The sequence below is a fragment of the Kogia breviceps genome, chromosome 12, assembly GCF_026419965.1.
Source record: "Kogia breviceps isolate mKogBre1 chromosome 12, mKogBre1 haplotype 1, whole genome shotgun sequence".
In the NCBI taxonomy this organism is placed as follows: Eukaryota; Metazoa; Chordata; class Mammalia; order Artiodactyla; family Physeteridae; genus Kogia; species Kogia breviceps.
In genome coordinates, this window is record NC_081321.1 from 2,365,652 (window position 1) to 2,391,200 (window position 25,549).

The 25,549-nt window shown below is 51.6% G+C and overlaps 1 protein-coding gene and 1 long non-coding RNA gene across 7 annotated transcripts in view; one reads left to right on the forward strand and one right to left on the reverse strand.

Annotated features, from left to right (window-relative positions):
* LOC131766732 (uncharacterized) overlaps positions 1 to 25,549 on the reverse strand; it is a 121,485-nt gene that overhangs the window by 58,885 nt on the left and 37,051 nt on the right. For 5 of the 6 annotated variants that reach the window (XR_010835711.1, XR_010835714.1, XR_010835716.1 and 2 more), the window contains exon 4: positions 5,271 to 5,408. This is a non-coding gene — a long non-coding RNA (uncharacterized lncRNA). Of the gene's footprint in view, positions 1 to 5,270; positions 5,409 to 10,475; positions 10,535 to 25,549 lie in introns of all 6 variants that reach the window. The other variant, XR_010835715.1, reaches the window with a different exon arrangement.
* Positions 1 to 25,549, forward strand: part of NINJ2 (ninjurin 2) — a 71,361-nt gene that overhangs the window by 5,060 nt on the left and 40,752 nt on the right.

Consider the following 25,549-nt stretch of genomic DNA (forward strand, 5'->3'; position numbering starts at 1 on the left):
GTATTAATTCCCTGTCTCTGATTACCACAGAAATAAACAGCTGACTAATCTTTTATGTAAGCAGGCTTCTCCTTTTAAGTGGTTGTTCCACTTTTTAAAAGTTTTACGTAGTATCGCAACTTTTAAAAGTTTTACGTAGTATCGCAACTCTTGTTTTTCACATCTGAGAGCGCTCCAAGAACAGACTTCAGAAATGTAAAGTCCAGGGACAGGCCTGCAGACCACTGAGCCCCTTCAGAGGGATACTATCAGACACGAGTTGGAGAGTGGGGGGCTGCATCCCTAACTGAGTTACATTCTATACCTGACGATGCTCATAACATGTCCCGCTACCACCCACAGAAAAATGTAAACATCACTTGTACTAAATAGAGAGATACAGAGGTGACAGCTAGACAGACAGACGGATGACAGAAAGACCTGGGAAGCCTTCTTGGAGGAGGTGGTCACTGGGTGACCTCGGAAGCACAAACAGGCCTCTGAGCAGCAGAGGACATTCTAGTGGTGAGGCCAGTGTGAACAAAGGCAGAAAATCATGGGGCATGTTTGGGGAAGGATGAGTAACCCAGTTTGTCTAGACTACACAGTAAATGAAGGAGACACAGCGAGAAATATGATTATGAAGGTAGGTTGGAACTAGATCACGATGGACCTTGAAGGCTGTGTCACCCTCCTCTGGGATGAAGTGACCAATGACTCTGGTGATAGATGTTCTGTGCTTTGCAGAATCACCTGGGCTCTCAGGTGGAGGTCCCAGAAAGAGGTGGGAAAGGAATGAAAAACGTGGCTGTGTCTCCCAAGACCTAACCCCCTCCCAGAGCTGGGCTTAGAAATGGGACCTGGAGGGGCCAACCTAGCCGACGCCTTCAGAAGAAAACTGAGGTCCAGAGATGTGTGATGTTTAATTGGGCCTTAGAATCCTCACAAGTGACCCGTCCAAATCAGCCACCACGCTGGGCCGCGTATCTAGACAGCAGACAAACTCCTCAGTAAATACTGTATCTGTTGACTCGTCCACATACGTGGGTATTTACTGAGGAGTTTGCCAGGCAATTTGCCAGGCACAGTGAAAGGGTCTTTCAAATACTAGAAGCAAATAATCCTCCCACCCACCCACCCTGTGGCCACGACTCCGCCCTTAACAGAGGAGAAACCGAGAGAAACTGAAGCTCAGGGAGGCCACGCGCAGCGTCGTCGGGGCAGGAGCGTGACAGGGCAGGACTCAAATCTAGGTTTTCTTTTTGCTCTGCTCTGGCTCAGTGGTTTTCAGATGTGGTCCTGGTGCAGCTGCTTCCCGTCCCTTGGGAGCTTGTTAGAAATGCAAATTCTCAGTCCCCGCTCCAGATCTGCAAGATCAGAAACCCTGGGCACCGGGCCCAGCAATCTGTATCTTAACACATCCCTTGGTAATCCTGATGCACATAAAGCTTCAGAACCACTGCTGAGACATGGCTGGTTGATGCTGGGACGGAGGGCAATATGGAGGCGCCAAGACTGGCCCCGGTTCTCTCAGGTAATGCTAGATCGATAAGCCAAGGGGTAGCACTGGCACCAGACCTAGAGGAAGGCAGCGCACCCAGGGTCAGGCAGGGAGGGTGGCAAAGCAAGGGCCCAGGCTGGAGCAGATGCCGGGGAGGCGGGGTTGCCAGCCGCTTTCTGAGAGCACAAAGGCTCTGAGCCGCACAAGTCCGAACTTCTCGCTTCGATGCCGGCACCCCACGCTGTCACTGCTGCTACCTGCCTGCCGCATACTTGTGGGGATTTACACCCACTCCGATGAGACATGCTGTGGGGTTACTGCAGCCTGGGAAACAGGTATTTCAGACAGGCCCACCCCACCAGGGAGATTAAGCGTATGACAAAGGGCACCGGTGAAGATGGATGTCTCTCTCCCGCCACCCAGCCCTGCACCTACGCAAGGAGGGCAACTCCGGGCAAGAGTGGGACTTTCCCACAGGGCGCCCCGCACGGCCGCCCGGGCCGGGGGTGCTCACTTTCTCCTGGGATGGAGAAAACAAGGCACAGGGCCTCGGGGACAGGAGGAGGGAGGGCAGGGGCAGTTCTCAAACACCAGCCAGGTGGGGTCATGCAATCCGGCGCGTCACTACAAAAGGGCTGCGGTGTCCTGGACGGCCAGCCCCGGAGCTGGGAGCTCGCCAGGCCCCAGCCAGGAAAATGGGAAACCCCTGGGCCTCTCCGAGGTGACCTCCCCGCTTCCATGGCCCCCATCCAGGAACCGGGGCAGTTCACCCCGGGGTGTGAGGCTCAGGCTTCGGTCTTTGTTTTGTGTGCTTGCCTCAAGCCCGGGGAACACGTTTTCAGTCCTAATCTGTACACAGCCAGGATGCTCTCCTTCACACAGCCAGGACCTTTCCCCTTCAGCTGCAGTTTCCTAGAAATGTGGCCTCCCAGTGTTATGATTCAAACAGCGCTCAGTCCCTATGGATGGCAGGGCAGGGCGGGGCTGGCAGTGCTGGACCTTTGGTGCCACGCCCTGTCTCTGCCTCTGCCTTCCTGGTTTTCCCAGTAACCTACGTGATTTAAAGCGCATCCACACCCCCTGCTGTGAGCAGCTTTCGGGAGGGGGAGGGGGGGGAAACAGGAGATCTTGCCAAACCCATGAGTGCTCCGGTTGCCATAGCAGCCTCTGTGAGCCGGACAGACAGCCAGGGCCTTCCCGGCCCCAGGCGGCTTCCAGGCCTCTAGTCTCCAGCAGCCTAGCGGGTGTGCAGGGGGCTGGAAGAGGAGGGGAGGGGGGGAGGAGGAGAGCAAGGGGTAGACAAGCTTCTGTTCAGGGCAGCGTCCACTGGTGTCCCCAGACCCCAAGAGCTCAGGATCGCCTGTACTGTCCCGACATGCATTTCCCAGTAACAGCGGCCCGCAGGGGACTGTCACTGTGCAAGACGGGTGGGGGAATAAAGACACAGACCTACTAGAGCATGGACTTGAGGACCCGGGGAGGGGGCAGGGTAAGCTGTGACAAAGTGTGAGAGTGGCACGGACATATATACACCACCAAACGTAAAATAGCTAGCTAGTGGGAAGCAGCCGCACAGCACAGGGAGATCAGCTCGGTGGTTTGTGACCAGCTAGAGGGGTGGGATAAGGAGAATGGGAGGGAGACGCAAGAGGGAGGGGGTATGGGGATATATGTACGCGTACAGCTGATTCACTTTGTTATAGAGCAGAAAGTAACACACCATTGTCAAGCAATTCTACTCCAAAACGGATGTTAAAAAAAAAAGACGGGGTGGGGGGACAGAGAGATAGGGACAGAGGGGGGTGCCGTTACTTTGTTTTCCATTCTCCGTGGAACCTGCAGTATTTTTTCCTCCACCCATCAGAAGTCAGCATCCTCCCCCACCTCCCTGATGTGAGCTACTTATCTACGCCTTTGAAAGGGAGGGACCCTGGAGGGCGTCCCAGTCCAGGGCGGCTCCCAGTTTCAAAGAGACCAGCTCTTTAATCAGGGAAATCCAGAAGCTGTAAAATCGGGGGGGGGGGGGGGGGGCAAGGTGGTAGGGAGGTCAGGCAAGGCTGGGAAGAAGGGGGATAGAGGTGGGTGGCACTGGAGGACAGTGCTCAGCGGTGGCCGCTGGCCATCAGGCCCGAGTCGTGCTGTGACTCAGGGGAATAGGTGTGGGGAGGGAGCAGCGGATAGCGGCTGCTGGAGAGCGTGCGCGCACACAGAAAAGCCAACGCAATGCCACGCCAGCTCGTGCGGCTTCCCCGCTGTCTGCCCCTAGTCCACTGAGCTCAGGTGTCTCATCTCTGAGCCCCAGTTTCCTCATCTGCACCATGGGGATAAGAATTTCTACCTCAGAAGACTGATGAAAAGATTAAATGATTTACCCCACCCTCCGTTCCCTCCTAAAGAAAACTCAACTAGGTCTCAGAACAATGGCACCCATAGGATAAAAGCCACTACTTCTAAGCACTACCTATTCTGCAGGAGACGCTGTAAACATAGTTTATCTCACTTAATTCTGCGAGGAATGTAATAGGCCCGAAAAGGAATCCAAGGCTCAGAGGAGTTAAATCATTTCTGCAAAGTCATGCAGCTAGAAGCAGAGCTGAGGTTCACATCCATGGCTGTCCACTCAAGGCATGTGCTCTCAAACACCTCCCATGGACTGTAGCATCACTGGCCTTAATGAGAAAGGATTTGGCAAAACCTGTGTCCCCATATCTTAAGTAAATTTAGAATGCAGAGTCAGATTGGGGTTGGAGGAATCAAAAAATAACTGGGCTGTATAACGCTGTCGTTTTGTCCTCTTGGCACTCAGCAGAAGCTGTCCTGCAGTCTGGAGGCTGTAAATGGCTATCTGGTCTCGAGCTGCTGGGCCTCCAGCCTGGCCCCCCTCCAAGCCATTCTCCTCACTGTAGCCACAGAGAACATTTTCCTGCTCCCAGGAGTGGTTCCCAGTTGCCCTCAGGATTACATCCAGACCCAATGTGGCCAGGGCCTCTCCTATCCTTAGTAGACCTTGGGCCTAGTAGGCAGGCCCTACCCCATTTTTTTATAAAATACACTAAAATACACCCATATCATTCACTAAATATGAATTTTTTCATGTATAAAAATTTGAAAGGACTTTTAATAATTTGAACGTTGAAATGACTAATTTAAATATTCAGTTTTCATATGTAGGTGCCAATGCATTTTTTTTCAGGCCTCAAGTATTTGGGGCCTTTGGAAAGCTCATAAGCTCTATGCACATGGTGCCCCAATGGGTGAACCGGCCCTCTGGGTAGCCCGGGGCCACCTCCCCTGCATCCCTTTTGTAAATATTGTTTACTCTGCCTAGAATTTTGTTTCTCCTTCTACAGCTGTAAGTACTCACACCATTCTCCCCTCCCTCATTGCCCTGCAGTTTATTTATTTTGACCTAAAGTCATAGATACTTAACCTCTCAGTTTCCTTGTGTGTAAAATACGTTTTAATAAGAGGAATAATAGCTATACCTACCTCATAGGATACGTTTTAAGAGGATAAGTTAATACATGAAGTATGATTCATGAACCATCACCTGGAAGCTTGTTAGAAAGGCAGAATCTCAGCCCCGCCCCCCAGCTGGACGGAATCAGAACAAGATCCCCTGTGATTCAAAAGCACATTTAAGTGTGAGAAGCACTCTGCACTAAAGCACTTATGAAAATGCCTGTTACTTAATAAACACTCAATAAATGACAGCCGTGTTGATTACTATCGTCATGACTATTAAAGGTCAAGCTTTCATAGTTGTCTCCAGTTTCCCCACTTCACTTACTTTTAACTTCCAAACTCTAGTTCAGTGGTTTTCAAACGGAGTTCCTGGGGAACACTGGCATCCTGGCGCATCCCAGCTAAATGCTGAGGTTACAGTCAAGACGTGTTTGTTTCCTGCACTCAGGTAGCCTCCCTCCATCTGCAGGAGACAGAAGGAAAGAGATGATTGCAGTAGGTGGTGTGACACCGGCTACCAAGATAAAGGATGCAGAGGTGCTTCAGAGGCAGCTGACCCCGGCTTGCTGGGTCAAGGAAAGTGCTATTTAAATCTTAGAGCTGAAAGAGGAGCTGGTAACTCAGGATTCACCCCCAAAGTGTGGTTCCTATTTAAACTGTGGACTGACACTCCCACAGTGTGAGAGGGGCTGGAAAGGGCTTAAACTTTGCTCTAGGGAGCAAAGATCTACTAAGTAGGTCTAGATCGATTGGCCTTGCTGTTTGTTCACCCAGGCAGACAAGGGAGCCATGGGGATTTGAGTGTGGATCCTACGTGGTGTCCTGGTACGAAGCCCAGTCACTTAAAAGAAATTTTGGCTACGTTGCCAACTGACCCTCAGTAGTTGTAGAACCCTTACGCTGGGCACCTTGGTTTCCTCATTTGCAGGACAAAAATGACATGCCCCTACAGGATTCCTGTAAGAATTAAGTGAAAGGCAGGAGGTCCAGTCCCAAGAACACAGCAGGGCAGAGGCGAGGGTTCCCGGGTTCTGGGCTGTGCAGCAGCATCTGGGCCCGCGTGGGCTGGACCTCTGACGCTGCAAGCATTTCTTCTGATATGTACTTGAAAAGACCACCCCCCAGCCCGGGCTGCGGGGCTGAGCAGCCGAAACAGCCAGTCAGCGAGCAAGATGCGGGGCAGTAAGCTGGGGTCAGCCGGGGTCGCGAGCGAAAAGAAGGTTCTGGAGCGAAAAGAAGGCGCGCTGTTTCCCGGGCCGGGGCAGCCCCTAACGGATGCTCTAAGGGCCCCAGAACAGACTCGGCCCAGTGCAGCCGCTGGCAAGGGCCCCGTGGAAACGAGAACACTCCTTACACGAAGGTTACCACGTCCTCTACAGGGTGTCCACTGCATCTGGCCTTTCCCGCCCCACGCGCCACGAGAGGCCGGCCGGCGCAGAGCCAGGAGGCCGCGCGTCGGGCCGCCGCCGATTGGCTGGCGAGGAGCCGGGCCGCCTTCGATTGGCCGCAAGGAGGCCGGGCAGCCGCCAATTGGCTGAGAGGAGGCCTGGCCGTCGCCGATTGGCTGAGAGGAAGCCGGGCCACCGCCGATTGGCTGCGAGGAGACCCGTTGGACCACTCCGCGGGCGCGGCCCAGAGAAAGCGAGATCAGCTGACTGGGTTGAGCCCGCGGAGAGGAAGCCGAGGTCTGGCCCTGGGCGGGTGGTGGGTTTGGCTTCGGGCTTTTGTTACGTGGCTGTATTGCTTCCTTCCCCAGCAGAAGGCCGAGGCCAGCCCTCGCCCTTTTATGAAGCAAAACACCCCCTCCCCACCCCGTGGCTCCAGCCCGAGGGCAGAGGGGCCTCTTCCCGCCGCGCCTTGCGGGGCGGAGGCGCTGACCGTGGGCGGGGCGGACGGGGCTATTTCGGTTCCTTCTCAGCCCCGAGTCTTTGGCTTCCTGCTGAGTTTCCCTGCGCTTCCCTTAGGCCCTTAGTGACCACAGACACCACTTTCCGAGCACTTACTTTACGTCAGGCAGACCCTTTGCGTATCTCTTTGCCTGATTTTTCAGGGCAACAATGCGGCTATCATTAACCCCCATTTACAAAAGAGAAAACATGCAGTTCAGAGAACTTAATTTGCTGAATGTCACAGTTAAGAAGTGGTTCAGCTGGGGGATTCACCTCCTCGCTCGCTGACTGCAGCGCTGTGCACTTTACCTCTGCCTGCCCTCCCGCCGGGTGAGGCCATGCCAGGACCTTAATGAAGAATGGTTGTGGTCAGCCCCATTCTGCTCTGGAGTCACATTTTGGGGGGCCAGGCTAGGAAATAACCCAGCTCCAGGGAATTGTTAGAAAAGATTTCCCCTAGAGCCTGTTTCTTTAGCACCGGGATCTAATCAAAGCTTGTGCTCTGGAATTCTTTCCTGGCTTCTGTGAGAAGCACCCAGGCTTGGGGCACATTCCCGCCCCTTGACCCTGCAGAGAAAGAACAAGGCACCGTATTTGTCCAAAGCCTCTCCAATGGGAACTCATCCGCAAATCAGGCATAAACATCTTGAACCTAGAGAAGGGGAAAGTGAGGCACAGGGCGCTCCTGGGCAGTCCCCCTCCAGTGGGCAGAGTGCTCGAGAAGGACAAGTCTCCCAGGTCCTCTCCCACTTGTCCCCACGGAGTAGGCACATCTCACACCCCCAGGAAAACCTCTTCTCAGTGAGACGGCAGGACTGTGTGAGAAAGTGGAAGTGACAGCTTTGAAAATCAGACACATTGTACACGTGGAAGACAGGGTTTTTGTTCTGATGAGACATCAGTAAGGCCATGGGCTGGTTTTTATTATTTATTACAAAAGTAGTATAAGCCAATCGCCAAGTAATTCCACCTTGTAAACATAACTACGTAAGAGAAAAAAGCCTGAAAACCACCTGGAGGACCCATGCCTTAAGATCCCTCGACAAAGGGGATGCAGACAATTTATGAAGGTCACTTCTTACCCCATCTCCAACCTACAGCCCTCCATTCATCTGGTACTGAAGGTGGGAGATGTCTGCGGTAATAGAGCCACAGAGGGGTGGGGTGGGGATGATTCTCCTTCTACATGTGAGTAAACACGATATGAACAGAACAATGAAAATTTTTAAATACAGTTAAAAGGGGAGGAGGAACAGAAGTTACCAGGCACCTGAGATGAATCTGTGACTGTAGTTGAAGGCCCTGGAGCCAGGGAGGGGAAGGTCTGAGCTGCCGCTCCCTCCAGGTATACTGTATTTTAAAAAAACTACACTTTATCAGGTGGAAAGCCCTTACAGTTAACCTTTTTTAAAGCTTGTTTCCACATTTGTAAAATACGGACTTGGGATAAGATGGTTCCTAAGCTGCCCCCAATTTGGAAACTCCTGATTCTGCAGCGTCCAGATATTTTCATTAAATGACGCTCACCTCCTCCATCTCAACAACGTGTTAATCATCTGACTAACTGTTCCGCTTCCCTGCTTTATGAGATCATCCGTGCTGGTTCCAAGTGCATTTGGCTGCCACAGAGCAAACATTCCATGTGTGAGCTGGGGGTACATGTTGTTGGGATGCTAGGTCTGGCAAACTTGAGGCCTGCTGGTTTAACCTGAAACAGCACGAAACACAATGCAGTCCCCAACAGGCTACCGGGGGCCTGGGCCTGGGGCAAAGCCTCCCGATTCAGAACCTTCGCCTACCTACGATCCTCAACAAGTTACCAGGCCTACCCCTACCTTCCATCAGGTAGGGGTCATTACACCCCTAACCATCAGCCTTGTCTGCTAAGTCGAGGTTCTACTTAATAGGATCCACAGTTGGGACTAAAATCGTCTTCAGGAGGCACTTGCCGGAGAATCTATGTATATCCCATGACTACACATAATCATGGCAAACGGTCATGATCTCTCAGTAGCAACCCACACGTAGTTTGCAGAAGGCATCAGTAGCTCCTTATAGGTACCTCAAACCTTCAAATCCACAGATAAAGCCATAGGTTAGGGTGGGGCACAGGATTCTTTTTTCTTTTCAATTAATTGTCACACCACGTTCGGAGTACCATCACGGAGGGAAGGAAGAGAAGGGGTGAGAAAGGGCCGGTTTTCAACACCTTCAGCACAGTGGTTAAGAAAACAGGCTCTGGAGCTAGACTGCTTGGGCTTGAATCCTGGGTCTTTGATTTTCTTGCTGTGCTGTCTAACCGAAATCAAATTACTTAACCTCTCTGTGCCTCAGTTGCTTACAGGACTATTATGAGGGTGAAGTGAATTAATTTTTTGATGTAAAGCACCAAGAGCAATGCCTGTCCAATATAAGTGCTCTATGAGTGTGACTATTATCATGGCGAGTCTGTGCTAACCGCCTTCCACGTATTATTTATTTAACATTATCAACAATTCCTTCTGAAAAGGAAGATACAGGAAGTGACTGAGTTCTACACTAGTTATAACAATGTCTGTGACTGGGGGGCTATATAAGAAAGGAAATAAACACATTTGGACCAAGGCCTTGTTTCTTCTATTAGTCCTTTCTATGTAAAGGGTTTCATACTACGCCTGATTATGCTTTTTTGACACAGTAATATGAATTGGAAATCTTTCCATGTCAGAACATGTAGATCCACCTCGTTCTTTTGAACTGCTGTGCAGTATTACATAATATGGATATAAATAGACTCTTTACCCATTCCCATATATTTCTTGTGTACCTAATGTTTTCTGTGTCCATACAGGATGTGGAAGGGAGCATAGGTGGCAAAGCAGCATAGAGCATGTTCCCCAAGAGGCTTGTAATTTTGTCGGGGGGGGGGGGTTCAGGACTTAGATTAAATAATCAGAGACAAGTACAAGACAGTATGTAATAAAGTATCAAATTGAATTTGTGTCCATGCTAGTGATTTGATGGGAATAAAAACAGATTGTAACAGTGGAGCTGAGGGCCTGCCTCCTGGAAGCCCTGGCTGGGATAGAGAGGAAATTTACCCATTAATTCTTCCAGCCTCATTGAAAAGTTACTCAAGACAGGAAGCACCAGCCTGCACTCACGTAACAACAGTGTGACACAGCAGCACTGGTGGCCCAGCTGGAGGTGGAATGCTGCAGGCCTGGTGTCTCCCGCAGCTGGCTAGGGGTGGGCAGCCCCTTCCTGCTCATGCACTGCAGGGGCTCGTCCTCCCCTCCACCTTCTGACGAGGGCTCGTGCTGCTCTCCGTGAATCCCAGGTGGTGAAGACCCCTCCAGGCACAGCAACTCTGTTCCACGAGCCAGAATGAGAGCTCCCTTCTTTGGGGTCCTCCGTCCGGCTCTGCTTCCTTGGGAAGAATTCACTGGGTCGTAAGGGCAGTTGCCCCATAGGCCCGGCCGGGGACATTCTGTGCGTAGGTGCTCAGAAGCATTTCCCAAGGCTGTCTTTCTTTTGCCCCAGCCCTGAGCACGAGTCACTGCCTAAATCAGTAACACTTGGCTGCCTCAGAGAATTAGGTGGTGTCAAAGCCCACACTCGACATTCCTTCCGCGAGGCCCTACCCAGCGACATTTTCATACCTTAGTGGGGGTAAACCTTTCGGCCTCATCCTGGACCACTTATGCTTCCACACGTGCCTCTGTATGGACAAAGCCAACAGTCAATGAACAGAAAAATATTCACTAGGTACTTCCTATGGATTTAGCTTCATACCAAGCATGGGGTGAGGGATTTGGGGGGAGGGAGGCTTACAGGAAAAGAGAGATGGGGTCCTGCCTTAGGGGCTTAATACCTTGATACACAGAGGAACGCGACACAGTGGATCCCCCAAGTGGTCACAGCTGGTGGCGTGGGACAGCAGAGAAGCAACCTGGAAGGGAGTGGAGGGCCCCTACCAAGAAGCTCTTGACAGGAGCGTCTATTCTCACCGCCCAGAGAATCCACGTCAGCATCTCTGGGGAGTGAGTTCAGTAGGACAGGATGACCCAGTATAGCAAACAGATCCAAGTCTGGTCACAGGATCACAGAAAGTCAGTGTTTCTCTGGTCATTTGAATGACTACCCCACTTTTTCCTCTAATTTTGAATTTTCCGATACAGAAAAGTGGAAAGGCTTGTGCAATGAAAACTCTTAAAGCCTTCACCTACATTCATCAATGCTCTCAGATTTACGTTATCTCTTTCTATAGTTACACATTTCCCCCTCATTTGGAAGTAAGTTGCAGATAGCATCCCTCAATACTTCAGCACAGATCTTCTAAAAAAAAGCATTCTCCGGCATAGCCCCAATATCACGTTACTCTGAGGAAACCGAACACTGATACACAGTTGACACTCACTTTTCCCAATTGTCTGCACAATGCCCTCTATAGCTTTTCTCCTTTAAAAAAAAAAAATTGAAATAGAATCAAGGATTAGTCATTGCATTTGGGTGCCCTGTTTCTCAAGTCTCTTTTGATCTGTAAAAGGACCCTACTCCCCTTTTTTTTCCCTTTCGTCATCTTGACATTTTTGAGGAGTGCAAGTCAGTCATTTTGGAGAATGACCCACAATTTGGATTTGTCTGTTTTCTCATGATTGAAAGTAGGTTCTATTTCTTTTTCTTAAAATTATGGTGGTGAAACATCTGTACCACAATATTTACCATTTTAACCATGTTTAAGTGTCAATTCAGTGGCAACAAGTACATTCATAATATGGTGCAACCATCAGCACTATCCATTTCCAGAATGTTTTAATCATCTCAAGCAGAAATTCCATACCCATTAAACACTAACTCCTCACATCCTGAACCCCAGCTCCTGGCAACCGTTACTCTGATACCTTCTGTGTCTGTGAATTTGCCTATTCTACGTACCTCATATAAGTAGAATCATATGATATTTGTCCTTTTGTGATTGACATTTCACTTAGCATAATGTTTTCAAGGTTCATCCCTGTTGTAGCATGGGTCAGAACTTCCTTCCTTTTTAAGGCTGAATAATATTCCATTGTATGTACCACATTTTGTTTATCCACTCATCTGTGGACAACTTGGGTTGTCTCCAACTTTTGGCTACTGTGTATACATACTGCTGATATGAACAGTGGGGCACAAGTATCTGTTTGAGTCCCTCCTTTCACTCCTTTGGGGTAAATACCTGGGAGTGGGATTGCTGGATCATATGGTGGCTCTGTGTATCTTTTTGAGGAACTGCCTGACTGTTTTCCACAGTGGCTGCATCATTTTACATTCTCACCAGCTTTTTTTTTTTTTTTTTTTTTTTTTTTGCGGTACGCGGGCCTCTCACTGTCATGGCCTCTCCCGTTGCGGAGCACAGGCTCCGGACGCGCAGGCTCAGGGGCCACGGCTCACGGGCCCAGCCGCTCCGCAGCATGTGGGATCCTCCCGGACCCGGGCACGAACCCGTGTCCCCTGCATCGGCAGGCGGACTCTCAACCACTGCGCCACCAGGGAAGCCCTCTCACCAGCTTCTGATTCTCATGAGGCGCCCAATTTCTCCACATCCTTGCCAACTCTTTTTTTGTTGTTGTGTTTATTTATTTTTCATGATAGTCATCCTAATGGTAAGAGGTAGTATCTCATTGAGGTTTTGATTCACATCTCCTTAATCACTAATATGTTGAGCATCTTTTTATGTGATTATTGGCCATTTGTATATCTTCTTTGGAGAAATGTTTATTCAAGTCATTTATCCATTTTTTAATCTGGTTGTTTGTTTTTCTTTAAGTTATAGAAGTTCTTTTCATATTCTGGGTGTTAATCCCTTATCAGATATATAATTTGCGAATATTTTCCTCCCTTTCTGTGGGTCATCTTTTCACTCTCTTCATAGTGTCCTTTAATGCACAAACGTTTTTAATTTTGATGAAGTCCAAATTATTTTTCTTTTGTTTGTGCTTTTGGTGTCATATCTTAGAAATCATTGCTTCATCCAGTGTCACAAAGATTTTCCTCTATGTTTTCTTCTAAGCGTTCTATAGTTTTAGCTCTTAAGTTTAGGTCTTTGATCCATTCTGAGCTAATTTTTGTATATGGTGTAAGGTAAGGGTCCAATTTTATTTCTTTTTTTTTTCTTTTTTTCTTTTTTTTTTTTTGGCGGTACACGGGCCTCTCACCGTTGTGGCCTCTCCCGTTGCGAAGCACAGGCTCCGGACGCGCAGGCTCAGTGGCCACGGCTCACGGGCCCAGCCGCTCCGCGGCACGTGGGATCTTCCCGGACTGGGGCACGAACCCGTGTCCCCTGCATCGGCAGGTGGACTCTCAACCACTGCACCACCAGGGAAGCCCCAATTTCATTCTTTTGCATGTGGGAATATCCAGTTTCTCCGGTATGCTGAAAAGACTGCCCTTTCCCCCATTGAATGGTCTTGGCACCTTTGTCAGAAATCAATTATTTCTGGGTTCTCTACTCCGTTGGTCTGTATGCCTGCTCTGTTCCATTTTAAGACGTACATGGTTTCTTCCAACCTCCTCGTAATACTTGTATCCACTCCCTCAAAGAGAAGGAGAATGAGGAGGAGAAGTCTTAACCACAAAGGAATTTAATGTTATGGGGCCTTGGATTTGAATGCCAGGACAAGTGCAACCTTTTTGAGGTGCCCAGTTTTCAGATAAGCATTCAAATTGTTGGTGTTGAGCAAGCTATTTATTCTATCTGAATCCATCCACTTACTAAGGCACAAACATTCTCTACATTTTTCCCCTGTTACCAAACTTAGAGGACCCAAATATGCTTCAAGCCATGTTGTTTTGAAATCCTACACAATGCGAATGAGATTGATGTCGTATGTGCGTTTAGCTTTTAACTCACAGAAGAAGGAGGTCTGCAATTAAACAACAGTTATTTATTGAGTACACTTTATGTGGGGCACTGTAACATAAAGTTCATATTCATGGTGGCTTACAGTGTAGTTGGAGAGGCAAAGTATGTATGTGTGTGTGTGTGTGTGTGTGTGTGTGTGTGTGTGTGTGTGTGTGTGTGTGACTTGATGAGTACACCTGGAGATGGGAGAGATGAAAACTGAAATAGTTGGCAAAATCTCCAGAGGTGGGGTCTTCAGGGGATTGTTAAAGAGGAAGAGTATATTAAGATCCAGGGTTGAAAGTGAAGAATACTGGGTATTGAAACACAAAGGCAGGAATGAGTAAGCTCTCTGGGGACGGTGAGAAGGGCCGCCCGACTAGATTAGCAGGTGTGTGTGGGAGAGCACGAGTGGATGGGTGGGGTGTGGCTAAATTATGTAGGAGTTTAAACAACCAGGCAAAGGAATGTGCACCTGATTGATTAGACAGTAGGTCACCCTTAAAAGTTCTTGAATGATGTGATGAACTTTCTGAGTGGAGGAGTGGGGTCCTGTTTTAGGCAGGTTGGTCCAGGAGGGGATGTGGGATAGATTATTGGAGAAGAGGAATTGATTCACTTCTCATTAGGGCTTCCCTGGAAAGAAAAGTAGTAGCTCTCTGCCCCAAGTCCAACTCCAGACTGGGGTGTACTGACAACCCTTCTTAATGAAATCTACTGTTAGAAAATGCACTGGGGCTTCCCTGGTGGCGCAGTGGTTGAGAATCCGCCTGCCGATGCAGGAGACGCGGGTTCGTGCCCTGGTCCGGGAAGATCCCACATGCCGCGGAGCAGCTAAGCCCGTGAGCCATGGCCGCCAGGCCAGGCCTGCGCGTCCGGAGCCTGTGCTCCACAATGGGAGAGGCCACAACAGTGAGAGGCCCGCGTACCGCAAAAAAAAAAAAAAAAAAAAAAAAGAAAAAAAAAAAGAAAATGCACTGGATCTAAGATCCTATGAGATCTTACCCATATTCAACCCAGCCCACTAACCTTTTGTGGCATAAAATTTCCACTGCCGGCTCCGTTTTGCTCTGGCACCCTCCCCAGACTCTGCCTCATCATGGTGCCATGTTTCCAAAGCTTCCAAGCTACAGGCAGGGCTGTAATTTTAGTTTCTTCATTTTTACAAAAGGTCAAGTTTTCTAAAGCTATTAGTGGGTCAGCTGGAATTTGTCTGTGTTGAGAAGGTGCAGGAAAACTGAGGGACACTGCAGCTGACCTTCAGAGCCTTCTCGCCGTTTCTCCCCGCTCCTCCCACCTCCCTTCCTGAGATGCTGAGCCTCATCGGGACCTGGCACTTCCTCTTCACTCAATGCTTTCCCACAACAGGTGAAAACTGCCTCTGACACACACAAGGGGTTCCAGCCGCTCAGTCCCGACAGGAATGTTGAGCCCTGCCAGGTGACATTCTGGGGGTTCACAGGAAAACAGAAGCTAAGCAGGAAGTGTCCTGTGGGCTAGAATCGGAGAGATGCAAGGACACCGGTGAACATTCTGGAACGCAGCGCTGGACGATGCCCTGACATCCCCTGTGGTCAGAGGCTAGGTGCATTTTTACCCTCCCCTCCCTGACTGAATACTCCCGACTCTGGCATCTCCTCAGATGGCCACCGTGTTTGGTTTTCAAACAGGACAAACAAAGAGAAGGGGTTTGTCTTCCTGCCTGCTTTTGCCGAATGGAATCTCTGATTCTATTTACCAATCATGCCTCAGACACCCTGGGGCTGGTTAGGACTTTAAACCCTGAGCACACTGGACTCCTAGCTTTACTGAATCCTTTTCTGTATCCTGAGCCTGGTACAAACTTCACCCTTCCCCTTCACCCGCAACGGACCTTCAACCTGTGGGTGATTCTGCAGCCAATTCCTGGCTAATATTTCACCCACAAATGACTATTTCAGCTGAGCCTCCCCAAACTTGAGCATCCTTACCAGATATTTTGGGCCTCCTCACAATGTACTTATCTTCAAATCTGCATGCCTTTCTGGTATAATTCTGAAGTGGTGAAAAATCTCTAATTTTAAAGGGCATACAGTAAGCCCAGCCGCCTAAGGGGTGTTGCAGAAATCTGGAGTTCTAGCCTATTCATACCTAATTCCAGCCTTCCAGGAGTTTCAGACAAGATGTCTTAGAAAGCGGTGCGCTTTGGCGCTGTATTTTTCACCTCTTTTTCCCTCTAACTGAAAATGGGGCGAGGAGCGTGCAAAGGGGCCGTGAACGAGAACGATTAGAAAGCAGCACACGCTACACGAGGCGTCTTTGCCCTTTTCCGCTTCTGCTCGCGGGCTCAGGAGGTAGCGGCAGCTCTCAGGTAAGTACACTGGCAGATGCCCACGCACGTCCAGAACATCCCCGGTCGTTAGAGACCGCCCGGCGGGGGCGGGGGGCCAGCCTTCCGTCTGGGGTTTCTTTTAGAACTTCTGTCCCGAGAGCATCCTGTTCTGTTATATACATACCCACGGCCGTCGCCAAATTGCTAGGTTGAGTACAGCTGTGCTCAAGGGCCTGGCACTGGGTTAGGAACAGAAACTGAGCTTCAAGGCCCGGAGCTGTGGCCCAGTCCTCCCCACACGCCCTTTGCACTTGCGTCTCCTCCTCCTCCTCCTCCTCCTCCTCCTCCTCGAGATCCCAGGCTTAACCCCTTCCTCGCTCGACTGTTGAGGCATATCTAAATGTTTTCAGATGCACCGTCCAGAACATCAGGCATAAAGCCGAGCCCCGTCCATCACCCGCCCTCACGTCGGGGGGCGGCTTGGCAGCTGGGGTCTCTCGGAAGGGGGCCCTTGGCCCAGACGCACGGCCCCTGAGTGAGGACGCCCACGAAGGGAAGGGTCGGCGTCCTGCTCTATTTAGAACCAGCTTTCCTGCTAGCACAGGCCAGAGGGCCACTCTGGCTATAATCGTGACTGGAGAGCCACTTTCCTTCAAAGCTCTATTTTCGGGCGTTGACCATTTTCTTTAAAGCCTCACAGGCAGGCGGCCCCGGAGCACTCAGTCTCCCGAGGAGGGAGCCTGGGAGGAGTTGGGTCCAGTTTCTCTGAAGGGCCAGAGAGGGCCTGTCCGTCACCTGATGGTCAGTGAGCCTCGGCTCTCTGCGTGGACGGACCGGGAAGGCGATACCGCCCGCTTTGCAGACCTGAGCTTTCTCCACCCGGCTGGCACGGTGGCCAGTGGAGCTGGACGGCCTGGGTTCGAACCCCACGTTGCTGGTTGTGAGACCCGCGGACTAGCTGTGTGAACTCGGGCAAGTTCCTCACCAGCGGCACCTGCCTTACCGGACGGTTGTGTAGGACAGGCACTGACCTAGAGCACATAAGCAACACATAACGACACGTTGTCTTTCTTTGTCCGTAAACTGAGGAAATGCTATTACCAGTGGTGCTGGTCCTCCTGCCCGGTGGACAGCAAGCGTGTCCACTGTGTGTGGGTGACGCCAGGAGGAGATGCGCAGGGAAGGGGGGGCCTGGCTCCCACCCCCCGGGAGGGCCCGACACTCCCAGAGGGACTCCCAGAAAATACTCAACAAGGGAGAGACCCGCTCCCCGCTCTCCCCCGTGGAAAGGGCCTGTCACAGGCTCGGGCCCGGGGGCACTTCCCCAGCCCAGCCCAGGGTCGGAGGCAGCTGTGGAGGGGTCTGCGGGCCTCTGACACAGCCGGCCACTGCTCGCGCTAGGCGGCCTCCGGTCCGGCGCGAGGTGTGAAAGGGGAGCTGGAGGACTGACAGAACTTGGCCTTGCGGTCGGAAAGGGGGACACAGACGTAGAGAACAAACGTATGGACACCCGGGGGTGGTGGTGGGATGTACTGGGAGATTGGGATTGACATATATACACTACTTTGTATAAAGTAGATGACTAGGGCTTCCCTGGTGGCGCAGTGGTTGGGAGTCCGCCTGCTGATGCAGGGGACACGGGTTCGTGCCCCGGTCCGGGAGGATCCCACGTGCCGCGGGGCGGCTGGGCCCGTGAGCCGTGGCTGCTGAGCCTGCGCGTCCGGAGCCTGTGCTCCGCAACGGGAGAGGCCGCAACAGTGAGAGGCCCGCGTACCGCAAAAAAAAAAAAAAAAAAAAAAAAAAGATGACTAGTAAGAACCTGCTGTATAAAAAAATAAATAAAATTCAAAAATAAAAAAAATAAAGACTAATATTAAATGAGTTAAAAAAAAAAAAAAAAAAAAAGAGCTTGGCCTTGCCAACCGACGGAGATTTCTGGTCAGGGTCCCTCGAGCAGCTAGCTGATGGGCTCCTGTCACTGGGCCCGAAATCCACCCCCGAGACTCTGGCTCCACCTCCGGGCCTGGCCCCGCACTCAGAGCCCAGGCTCCGGCTCACTGGTGCCGTCCTCGGTGTGTGTGGAGGGCCAAAGCCATGTCCCCTAAGTCTGCCCCTGCCTCTCCTGAAGCCCCAGTCCACTCTGGGCTTTTACAATCAGAGTCCTTGCTTTGCTTTCTCCATCCAAATCCTACCTAAATCTGTCACGTCCATGTCAGCCTCACCTCCTCCATGAAGCCCTCCCTGCCTGCCCAGCTCACACCACCAGTCTCACTCTCCCAAGTTTCCTAGTTACCTGTCCCATTCATTTGGAAATTAGGAATTTACTTAATTATACGTCCCCCAATATTCGAGCACTCGTTTGACTGCAAGGCACTGGGGGGGAGGTGTTGAGGGACATCTCTAGGAGGAAAGGTCATCTTCTATCAAGAAGCTTAGATTCTGAAAGGATGGCCTGGAAAACTCCTTCCTGCCGTATGCTGCTTTTCAGGTCTGATGGTATTATTTAACTCAGTGATAGTAATAATAAACAATTGAGGGGTACTCGCTGTGTGTTGGTCCTGTTCTAAGAACTTTACGTGGCTATTTGACCTGTGATAGTCCTCCTGTAAGGCACGCGCTGTTATTACTACTTTACAGATAAGGAAACTAAGACACAGGAAGGTTAGACGATGGCCCAGCGTCAGCTCGCGAGAGAGCCCGTGTGTGAACCAGGCTGCTTGACTCGGCTGCTATGCTCTTAGCCTCTGTGCCGTATTTGCCCTGGGTTTCGCCTTCTCTGTCCAATGAGAGTGAAACCCCCAGAGGCGGGCACCTCGTCTCATCCCTCCTCACAGCCCTGCAGCCCTTGGCGCGTCGCTGCCTCTGGACGTGGGGCTGTGTGTGGGTCGTGGCCAACCGGCTGAGCAGCACAGAGGAGGAGGGGTCGCCCACGATCCTGGGAAAGGAGTCCAGGACGCCAGGGCCCAGACGCTGCTCTGTACTGTCTTCTAGCTCACACTGCCTCCTTGCGAACCCCGTGCCTGCCCCCAGCCCAGACCAGGCGGGCATCCAGCTAGGCCTTAGGAGGCCCTGTGTGACGTAGGCCCACTGGGAACAGGCCCAGAAGCCATAGTGACTTCAGGTTAAGGCTTACCAGAACCAGGGAGACACCAACAGCGCCTGGAACTGGGAATGTCCCGTCTTGAGGACAGACTCATCCAACCCCAGATGTAGCAGCCTCCAGCATCTTCGGGATTTCTTACCACAGCTGCCAAGTTACAGGGGTTGTACGTCTGAGAACAGAGGGCACTTCAGGCAAGAAAATACCTGTCCTCGTTCATGGGACAGATTCCCTGGAGCTTAATGAAAATCTTGCTCGCAGGCTACTTACCCGCCTATCATGTTATCTATTTCTTTCATATTCGCTGATCGCCTGCTTAGTATGAGAAGCTACGTAAGCACCAAAGACACACACACAAAACCTGGCCTCCTGCCCCCCAGCAGCGTTTACAGTCTCACACAGGAGACGATTCCAGCTCTAGACACACACGTATCTACAACGTGAGTCGTGTGATAATGATTATCCTTGCAACCACTGATTAACTGCTTACCCTTTGCATCTGTGCTAATAAGTGAGTTTATCTCACTTAATCTTTATAACAAATCGGGATATAATTACCCCCACTCCACACGTGGCGGTTAAAGCTCTGAGAAGTTACTTTGTAGCAGAGTTACGATCCAAGCCCAGGTCTGCTGGACCTTGGAGTCTGCTGTTCTCTTGAGAGGTTCAGACCCGGCACCAGTGAAAACAGAGGTCAAGGTCACTCTTGGCTTAGTTGACCAGAGCATCTTGGTGGAACAGGATCCTGTAGAAGTCTCTTCTAGATGACTCTTCCTTCTTCTTCTTTTTTTTTTTTTTAACTTTTTCTCCAAGCTAGCCTCCACAGAACTACCAAATTAACCTTTCTGAGATACAGCTACGATCATCGTGAACTCCTTTGCTCAGAAACCTTCAGTGATCCCCCTACACATCCCAAACTACTCTTCAGACTGACATTCACGGTCCCCAGGGCCAGGCCCCTCCAGGCTCTCCAGCCTCCTTTCTGCTCCCTCCCCCGTGTTCCTGCCAAACAGAACTGTTGGCTCTTCCGGGTGCCCTCACCACCACGGCTTCTGATCGCCTTCAGGCCGCCCTGTCCACCTAGACTCTCTTCCTCATCTTGGTCTCTCCAACTCTTGCCCTCCCTTCAAGGTCCCGCTGACATGTCACTTGCTATGTGACAGACGATTCCTAAGCTAGAGTATATTTATTTATGCATCTCATTTTCTCCAGTGGACAACTGGTTCTTTGAAAGCAGAATCCAAGTCTCATTTGGTCTTCTCTTTTCCCATATCCTAGTATATCTTTATGTTCTTCCATCTCCTAGCATCCTAGCCAGATTAGCGCTCCATAAGTATTTATTGGGCAAGTTAATTTTTAGAATCAAAGAATAAAATAAGTCAGTGGGCGGATCTGAATGCGTGGGGCCCTCCCCTGCCAATCTGCCTTCGAGGGGCTACCATTACACGACTTGCAAAGATATCTAGACAAGTTAAGTATACGTTCAGGGTCCTAGAAAGCCGGGACAGAACTGAACCAAGCAGGTTGAGGTTGTGGAGAACAATACCTCATTTGCACAGCACGTTGTTCAGGAAAAGGATGGGACTAGAGCTTAGGGTGGGGAGAGGAAAGGCTGTAACAGAAATGAATTTCATTCTTCACACTACTGCCAACACCCTGGTATTTGGGGAATGCACCTCCCTCGTCCGGTGTGAACTGCGGCACCCCCGCCAAGCCCGGCAGCCTACGCTCTCCCTGGTGGACCGGTTGGCTTTCCTCTGAGCCCCTCCAGACCTCCTGCCCCCTCACTCACCCCGGGGCACATGATGGATGTGAACTGAGTCTAAGGACGGATGCTCTTGGGCCAGTCGAGCTTGGGCCTGGCTTGATAAACGACCACTGGGCCTTTAGATTCAGAGCGATGTCTCGTGTGGATGGGAAAAGCCCCTCCCTGACTTGAGCTCATGCATTCGGGGTCTCCCAGCACTGAGCATGCTGAGAGGGCTGTCTCGGCAGGAGGAGCAGTCCCAGAACAGGCGTCTTTACGCAGCATCTGAAGGTGAAAGGGGAGCTGCACCGGGTGGGGGGGCGGGGGCCTGGGAGCTGGGGATCCCTCCCATTGATGAGAGCAGCTTTCCATTTCTGGGATGACAGGGCTGCAGGCCCACAGTCTCGAGGGTAGAAATGTATAAACACAGCCCTGTCAGGGGAGGGGTCCCGCCTCTCGGGTGGTTTCTGTTCCCAGGCCCCTTTCCTGGCCCCATTCACCTTGCACCTGCTGCCCAGAGAGCCCGGCCTCCAGGTGAGGTCTGCACATGCAATGCTCCGCCTTAGAGCACGCGGCCTGAGTCTGACGTGTCTTTCCAAACTTAAGGAGCCTGTAATAGCAGGTTGGGAAATGGGACGCTTCGAGGTCCCATTAAAAGTCTTGTGGGACTTCAGGGCTCAGATCTGTGGAAAACGAGGAGAAGGTAAATGTAAACTTATTGAAAGCAGCCCATGTGAGAGCAGGATCTCCTCACCCAGGGTCCACGGGAAATTCAGGGGATGGTGAACCCGCTGAAACTATGTGTGAAATTATCCGTGTACGGGTAGGTGTGGCTGCATTTTTTTCTGGAACTAGGGTCTGTAACCTTTATCAGATTCTTAATAGGTCTGTGACCTCCTGAAAAGTTAAACACAACAACACAAAGCATTTTTCTAGAGGATAAAGGTGGGAACTGGGTGTCAGGGGAATTTGTAGGACATTCCAACTCCTCCCATTTCCCATGTGCTGCAAACATGTGTGCAGTGGGAAACAATGACAAATGCAGGGAAGTGACAGGTCACCTTTTACAAAAGACCTTCAAACGGGCCGCATCCTGAGGCCTTCCGAGGTTTTCTTATAAACGTTGTCCTCCTCGCCTCCAGTAACGCCACCCTTCTCACCTGTCCATCCTTCCATCTTGCCCTCACCGCCACAGGACCGCCTACTCCACTCTGCACTCCTTGTGCGCGGGGACCGAGGCCAGGAGGGCACGGGGCTCGTTTGTCAGGCCGGAATGGGAGCCAGTCCAGGAAAGGCTGAGCACGCCCTTCGTCGGGCCCCGTAGGAGCCACACTCCTCAAGCTTCAGAAACGCCTCTGGGCCCCCCCAAGTAATTGTCGCTGTACTTTTAGCCACCACGAATGGAAAGCTGCGTATGCTGATAGAAAGCCGCGGGGCACTCAATAACCCTTTTAATATGTACTTTTAAACTTACAGCAGCATCTCTGTGTGCTTGGAAGACAGCACAGCACCTACTTGCAAGGTGACTTATTTGGTCCAGAGGCAATGCTTAGTGTGCATGTAGTGTCAAGGACCCCCTACTGTAACTGAGGACCCTCCCCGATCTCACAAAGCGGGAATCACTGGTCTAATCTGAGCTCTTCGCTTCACAGTGGAGGAAACTGTGGCCTAGAAAACGAAGCGCTTCATTACAGAACCCAGGTCCCCTAAGTACCTCGTGGGCTCTTTGTAGGACGCTCTTAGGGCACCCAGTCTCCCATGAGCCCTGGGACTGCTCCCCTTCCCACAGCTGCTCCCCGCACTAAGACGCCTCTGAGGGGCACCCGAGGGAAGGAACGGCTGCTCAAGGCTTGCTCGGGGCTTCAGCAATCAGAGGAGAGAGTCAACCATGCAATGCCAGGCCTTGGCAGCAAACTGGACCACGAGGCCGTGACGACGGCCGCCACGCGCTGAGGGTGAATGGGCTGGGAAAGCCCACCTCGTCCGGTCCTCGCAACAGAGTCAGGTAGTATCTTTATCATCTTCATTTTACAGAGGAGGACATGGAAGTTTAAAGAGGCAACGACAAGGTCACACAGTCACTGAAGGCTTCAGGGAGAGGATACAAAGCTAAGTCTAAATCCAGACCCCAAGCTGGCGACCGCTTTGCAATGTTACGGCACGTGAGGCTGGCTGGGCTCCGGATTCTCGGTCCCACTTTAGGGCTAACCTATTTCGCTACCCCGGCGCTCAGGGACTCACTCTAGACCCAGCCGCAGCTCAGCTGGAACGCAGAAGCCCCTCTCTTCCAGGAGCCCGGGGGTCTCTTCGCCGCACCTTCCAGGGGCCGTACTCCAGCCTTGAGGGCAGAGGCGCTGAGCCTTGCAAAGCCACATGCAAAGGAGGCTGGCGAGGGTCAGCTTCTCTGCTCAGGCCGCTCTCCGTCCTAAGATGCCCCCTCCCCATCTCGCTTACTAACTAAAGGGGATGGGCCCAGGTAAAGGCTTCCCTCCCCCAGGAAGCCCTTCAGAACCACGTGATTCCACACGATTTTTCATTCCTTCCGAAGCATCTTCTCTTTGGCCTCAAACACAGCTTCTGCCTTTCGTCTCTTCTGACTCACGCGTGAGAGTCTTACTCCCCAGCAAAAGCTCCTTGAAAGCAGGGCCAAGTCTTAGACGTCTTCTGTCTCCCTGGGGCCCAGGCTCCCGGCTCGGGGCTGGACACACCACGGCCCGCAAATAAGAACTTGCTGAATTAAATGCAACGGTCCTGAGAACAAATGTCCTCCATCCAGAAGGACATACCATTTGGGCTACTGCTCCCTCAGATGCTACGGGCCCCCCCCCAACTCCCTACCCCCTCCCCATGAGGCTCATGAACCTGCTGGGGTTTGGTTTGGGCCCCTTTTCAGAAAGAAGTCTGGCCTTTCTGAGGTCCTTTTGTCTGTGGGGCCCCCGTGGCTCTGCCTGGAGGACGTGAGAGCTGTTTCTCCGTGGCTCTGGAGTGCAGGACGGTGGGTCAGAGGCAGAGACGAGGAAGGCGTGGTCAGCTCCACTCCTGTCACTTCTCTGGGGCTCTTGTGAACCAAGTGTGTTTGCCTTTTGCTACCCTGGGAGGCTGAGAGCCTCTTTTTCTCTGCAGACTGAGACGGGGCGTCTTGGGGTAAGAGGCAGTTCAGCTCTGCTCCGACAGCCCTGTCTCCCCCAAGCCCAGCTCTCTGGCTGAGTGGGCTCCTGGCCGTGGTGCTGTCCCCTGGACCTCCGCTGGGTCAGCCCAGACTGCTAACCGAGGCCTGCGGGAGTCTGGAGCCAGCCACACACCTCTCTGAACCTCAGTTTCTTGATCTGTAAAGTGGAGGGGCTGGGCACCATTGAGCACTAGATTCCTCCCTGCAGTAATGTTCCAGGGCCCTAAAATAACACGGCCTTCTCAACATCTCCCCCACTGCTACCCCCATCCTGACACCGACTGCCCCAGAATTTTTTTTTTTTTTTTTTTTTTGGTGGTACGTGGGCCTCTCACTGCTGTGGCCTCTCCCGTTGCGGAGCACAGGCTCCGGATGCACAGGCTCAACGGCCATGGCTCACGGGCGCAGCCGCTCCGCGGCACGTGGGATCTTCCCGGACCGGGGCACGAACCCGTGTCCCCTGCATCGGCAGGCAGACTAGCAACCACTGCGCCACCAGGGGAGCCCTGCCCCAGGATTTTTAACCTCGCTACAGTCAGGGCAGAGCCTCGGCATATCGCCCAGCCAGGAGCCCCCATGCGCTGGGACAGGCCTGCCGACAGAACAGCGTTGCCGCCATGCAGCACCCTAGAAAACTGGGGCGCGTGGCGGCGGCGGGGACACAGGGGCCTTTACTCAGTTTCATGCTGAATCAGTAAGTCGGGTTCTCCCCTAGTTACCTTTGGAAAAGTGACCTTTTGGTAGTCTAAAAGTTACCTTTTACTGCAGCACTATTATTCACTGAATAATTTTAATAACGATAACATCTGAAAATCTGACCTCTTCTTTCCAGTTTATGAAATGATTTTACAGCTACTAACTCCATTTAAAAATCCTCATGACAGGGGCTTCCCTGGTGGCGCAGTGGTTGAGAATCCGCCTGCCAATGCAGGAGACATGGGTTCGTGCCCCGGTCTGGGAGGATCCCACGTGCCGCGGAGCGGCTGGGCCCGTGAGCCATGGCCGCTGCGCCTGCGCGTCCGGAGCCTGTGCTCCGCAACGGGAGAGGCTGCAACAGTGAGAGGCCCGCGTACCGCAAAAAAAAAAAAAAAAAAATCCTCATGACAGCCCCATGTAGAAGACAGGGATCATTATTCCCATTTTATAGACCAGGTGAATGGTCGGATTTACCTAAATTACCCAACCAGAATGACAGCACAGAGAATGAATGTCCCAATAGAAACCATAGGTTCCTGGAAGCCAGGAGCAAATCCACACCCTTGTAAGGATTCTTACTTTACCACAGGAGAAGTCAGTGGAGCATTTGAAGGAACAATCTCACTAAGATATACATTATATGCAAATAACATGTAAGTGTGGCTCTGGAGGTTTTGAGCCTAGAGCTTGGAGGCCTCTTGCAAAAGGACACGGCAGCTCTCTCATTCAACCCCTTCCCACAAGCGGGAGCCAGAGAAAGCCGAGGAGGCTGTGAGGAAGAGGATACGGGGGCCACTTCCAGCCTGCTTTGTTCTCTCTCCTGACAG